This window comes from Equus caballus, chromosome 11, assembly GCF_041296265.1.
Source record: "Equus caballus isolate H_3958 breed thoroughbred chromosome 11, TB-T2T, whole genome shotgun sequence".
Lineage (NCBI taxonomy): Eukaryota > Metazoa > Chordata > Mammalia > Perissodactyla > Equidae > Equus > Equus caballus.
This window is the reverse complement of record NC_091694.1, coordinates 57552457-57557730: the sequence shown is the minus strand read 5'-3', so window position 1 is coordinate 57557730 and position 5274 is coordinate 57552457. Positions and strand designations below refer to the sequence as shown.

The window sequence follows — 5274 nt, the reverse complement described above, 5'->3', positions numbered from 1 at the left end:
CTGTCACTTAAGACTTCATCTGTTGCTTCTTTCCCCCTTGCTCTCTCTGCTCCAGCTGCCAGGCCTCCTTGCTGTTCCTTGAACTTTCCAGGCACTTCCCCACCTCAGGGCCTTTGCACTGGCTGTTCTCTCTCCCTGGAATGCTATTCCCCTGATAGCCACATGGCTATTGCCTCCCCTCCTTCAAATCTTTGTTTAAATGTTACTCATCAATGAAGCATGCTGTGGCCTTCTATTTAACATCATAAACAGATACTTGTCTTACCTTTCTTCACGATTTCTTCTCTCCCAGAGTTTGATAATCCCTTTAGTGTCCAATATAATTCACTTGTTATGTTTGTATTTTATTTTCTATTTCCTCTTTCAAGGATATAGGCTCTAGGGCGGCCATGATCTTCGTCTGTTTTGTTCACAGAAACTAGTACAGTGCCTGGTACTGTACATACTAGTCACTCATGAATTTTATTTTTTTATTTTGAATAAATCAATGAATTTATCATGTGGATATTTTTATAAATGCCACACAACATATTAGACATTTAATTTATTTACTCAACAAATATTGATTAAACACATGTTCAACCCAAGGCACTGGATGAAACACCGAGGTGTGACTTGCTCTTCACTGCCTCACTGCCTCTGAGAAGGGCATTTGGCTGGGATGTTTGACGCTATCAGAATCAAAAGGCTTGGCTTCAAAGGCCACTCATCAGAATTTCAGGAATTAACTCTTCAGTGGGGTAAAGACCAAGCTCCTCACCCAAACCCACAGGACCCTGATGGACTGGCTGTGTCCTGTTCTCTCTTCGTTCCAGTCACACTCCCTTCCTTGGGTTCCTGGAACTCACCACGCTCTCTCCTGTCCCAGGATTTCGCCTGCCTGCTTGGCATTTCCCCCTCGATGCCACAAAGGCTCTTCAAGGCAAACAAGTTCAAAGTCAAACTCACCAACTTCTGCTTTGCAAGAGTGTCTATTAAGAGAATGAAAAGACAAATTGCAGACTGGGTGAAAATATTTGCAAAAGATGATCTGATAAAGGATTCGCATTCAAAATATGCAAAAATCTTTAAAAACGGAACAATAAGAAAACAAACAAGCCAATTAAAAAGTGGGCAAAAGATCTGAACAGACGCTTCACCAAAGATGACCTACAGGTGGCAAATATGCAAACTGAAAGATGCTCAACATCATTTATCATCAGGGAATTGGGAGTTAAACAATGAGATACCGCTATACGCCTGTTAGAATGGCTAAAATCGAAAACACGAGCAATACCAAATGCTGGTGAGGACGTGGAGCAACAGGAACTCTCATTCATTGCTGGTGGGGATGAAAAATGGTGCAGCCACTTAGGAAGACAGTTGGGCAATTTCTCAGAAAACTAAACATACTCTTACCATGTGATCTGGGAATTGTGCTCCTTGGTATTTACCCAAATGAGCTTGAAACTTGTCACACAAAATCCTACATATTAACGTTCATAGCTGCTTTATTCATAGTTGGCAAAATTTGGAAGCAGCCAATGTAGGTGAATGGATAAACAAACTGTGATACATCCAGACAATGGAATATAATTCAGTGCTAAAAAGAAATGAGCTATCAAGTCATAAAAAGTCTGGGGGGGACTTTAAATCCATATTGTTAAGTGAAAGGAGCCAATCCAAAAAGGCTACCTACTGTATGATTCCAATTATATGACATTCCAGAAAAGGCAAAACTATGGAGACAGTAAAAAGGTCAGTGTCACCAGGAGGTGGAAGAAGCGAGGGATAGATGAATGGATGAAACACAGGGGACTTTTAGGACAGTGAAACTATTCTGTGTGGTCCTGAGATGGTGGCTACATGGCGGGAAGGGGAGTGTATGGCAACTCTCTGTACTTTCGTCTCAATTTTTCTGTGAAACTAAAACTACTGTAAAAAATAAAGTCTATTAATTAAAACAACAACAACAACAACAAAACTCACCAAATAATTTCTCCTTAAAACTTGCTCCTCCTCCAGCGAGCCCTATCTCAATCAATGGTTCCATCAAACATCCAATCACACAAGCCAGAAACCTAGGAGTTGACCTTGATACCTTCTCACACTCAATTCTGCATCTAATTAATCAGCAAGGTCTGCTGCTTTGACGTCCTAAACAATTCCAAATTCATTTTCTCCTCTTCATCTCCTCTACCGCCATCCTGGTCCGTGAACGGTCACATGGACTGCTACCATGGCCGCCTCAATGGTCTGCCTGCTTCCATCTTGACCCTCCCATTCTTTTCCACGTTGCGTCTACCACGGCTTCAAAACACAAATCTGAGTGTACCACTTCCTGCTTAGAACCTTGATGCCTTCCTGTTACTTTTAGGATGAAGACAAAGCTTCTTCGTGTGACTTGTCTTCAGTGTCTGTCCCTGCCAACTTTTCCAGGCTCATTTCCCATTGCATCCCCCTTGTGTATTTCAGGCATGCTGAGGGTTGCTCTTTTTCACTACTAGCCTTTGTACATTCTGTTCCTTCCCCTGGAACAATTTGTTCTCCTTTCTCTTCTCTGGATACTTTCTACTCAATCCTTTAAATTTCAGTTGAATTATCACTTCTTCAGAGAAGTCTTCTCTGACCTTCTCAATTAGATCAAATCTCCACATTTATGCTCCAGGCAACTTGAAATTGTATGTTTCTTTGTGATTGATTGATGTCAGCCTGTAAGCTCCACAAACTGTAAGCTAGGGTCAGCCAGAAGCTCCATCAGAGTAGAACTGAGTCTGTTTTTGCTGATCGTTCTTTCTCAAGCTTGGACACAGTGCTCCAGAAGTGTTTGTTGATGAGTGAATAAGTCAATGAATAAAACATCCCTGATGTTTTTGAATGGGCTGAATATCCACTTAAGCCGTCGCCAGTGGTCATCATCTTTGTCCTTGGATTAAAGCAAACAAAGAGACCGTGTCCTTCTCTTGGGGAGCAGGAACCTGTTTGGATGACTGAGAATTTCAGAGGGAGCTGCGTGTGTTGAGGCTGTTATTGTAAAACTCTGCTTTTTCCGAAAGCTCACCGACTCAGCCGCGAGCGCTCACTCCATCCGTGATCTCACTCAGGGAGGGGGCATTTTGGATTTAAGCACATTTGGCTGTTGAAGAATCCTGATTGCAAAATAGGGTGACTTCATGCTCTTCTTTTTTCCTCTTAGAATAAGCACAGTTCTTTTCACACTGAGGCAGCCTGGCGACGAGTTTCCTGAAGGAACAGAAAAACAGTATTTAAGGGACATTCGGTTTCAGCTCCATGAAAGGATAATTGTAATAGGGGTTTTACATGTCCATTTCCAGCGTGTCTGTCACAGAATGTCACATCACCAGGGATTAAGTTCTCCAGTATGGATTAAGTCATTTATCACCTTCCTGGGGTTCAGAGATCCACCTGCCTCTGTCTCTACTGAAGTCCCAGCCTACATAGCCCTTGGGAACCCCATAATCTTCTGTCTCCATGGGCTTTTAGAGGTAGCTGGAATTCAGTTGGCAGATCCACTTGTTCTCATTTCCATTCATTTATTCATTCAACAAACATTCAGAGCCCACAGGATAGCAGGCACTGAATTTGCCGCAGTGATTTTCCCGGCCTTCAATGACTTCCTCTTCCTCCTTCCAGAGTATAGGCTCCAAGAGGGCAGGATCTTCGTCCCTTTTGCTCACTGACTTATCTCACGCACCTAGAATATGCCTTGCACTCAATAAGTGCTTGTTGACTGAATGGATGCATGATCTCTTATGTTAAAATGTATTCTAGCTACCTTCCTATGTTTCGCCTGCCTAGCATTCGGCATGGATTTCCCTCCTTTTTAGGATTAGAACTCCAGTTTTCCACGGGGAAAAATCCTTCTCCCACTCTCAGACCTGGGGTGTGGTGGAGGCTGACCCTACCCCTAGGGCTCAAGTCGCTTAGACTTGATTCCAGCTCTCCTGCTGGAATTCCTGGGAGGAGAAGCTCTCCCCTGAGAGGACTTGAAACGGGAGGGTTGTCAGTCTGTTGCTTCTGGGGGCCACCGTGCAGTGACGGCTTGCCTGGGAGTGCAGCCCAGACTGAGGAAAGCAGAGCTTAGGGAAATCGATAAAAAATCGAGTGCTGATGACACCGCTTTTTCTGCTTCAGCTAGTGTCTATCTGTATTAGTTTCCTAGTGCTGTCGTAACAAAGTACCGTAAAGTGGGTGGTTTACAAATCCGGTCATTTTGGATTAGGGCCGACCCTAATGACCTAATTTTAACTTGACTACCTCTGTAAAGACCCTATTTGCAAATAAGGTCACATACACAGGTAGTAGGGGTTAGGAACTTCAACATCTTTTTTGAGGACACAATTCAGCCTATAGCACATCTCTCACAGCTGAGAGCCTTACACACTTAGTGTTTCAGTTCCATAGGACAAATCCCACATTTTATAGGAATCCATCAAATAAAGAGCAGAAATTTCCATTTGTTTCCATACAATTTTTTTTTGTAAGTCTGAGATTTTTATCTAAAATTCAGTCTCAAAAATCGTTTCTTGTTTCTGATATAGTCACAATTTAGTTTTTAACTTCACTAGAAGCAGTCAGCTTCTCACACCTACCCTTCCCACCCCCGTTCCACTTGTCAGATGGAATCATCAGGCATGTTTCCGTACAATTTTTGAATGTAATTGGGAGGAAGGAGGCCAGAAAGAAAACAAACAACAAACTGGATGACGGGAACAAGTCAGCACTATATATTTCCTGCGATATATTATATATAAATACACACGCACATACATACAAACACAAGCACATATGAGTATATATATGAATTCTACGTAATTCTATCAATCAATCTACACCCTTATGGTACAGAATGTTTCACAGTTCCTGTGCTTTCTTCCTCATATGTTAATCCTAGGATAAACCATATCTAACTTAACTACTATTGGGCCCCCTAAAAGGAATTCTCCTTATTTACTTAGGTGCTGTTAAAACCTTGCCTCAGGCTGCTGGTCACTGGGCAGCTTGAGATCTAAGAGAGGAGCAGAAGCTGGAGTTGGGGGCTGTCCCAGCACGGGGCGCTGATGTCACAGGTTGGCATCTCCTTTGTGACAGATGCACCGGGGGCAGAATGATGAAGGATGTCTGCACTTCTCTCTTTGGCTGGTTTTCTTAGCAAGTCCACAAAAGTATAGCAAGCATCTCTCCGTGTCAGGCACAGTTCTGGGTGCTGAGGATGGGACAGTGAACAAGAGAAAGCCTTGGATGTTAAGGAGCCTACGTTATAGCGGGGTTAGT

The 5274-nt window shown here is 43.0% G+C and overlaps 1 long non-coding RNA gene across 1 annotated transcript; it reads right to left on the bottom strand.

Moving 5' to 3' along the window:
• Window positions 1-531: 531 nt before the first annotated feature.
• LOC138916325 (uncharacterized) lies at window positions 532-5021 on the bottom strand. Its single transcript, XR_011423504.1, has 3 exons — window positions 4955-5021; window positions 1969-3222; window positions 532-971 (listed from the first exon to the last, which is right to left on the bottom strand). It is a non-coding gene; the product is annotated as an uncharacterized lncRNA (long non-coding RNA).
• Window positions 5022-5274: the final 253 nt, after the last annotated feature.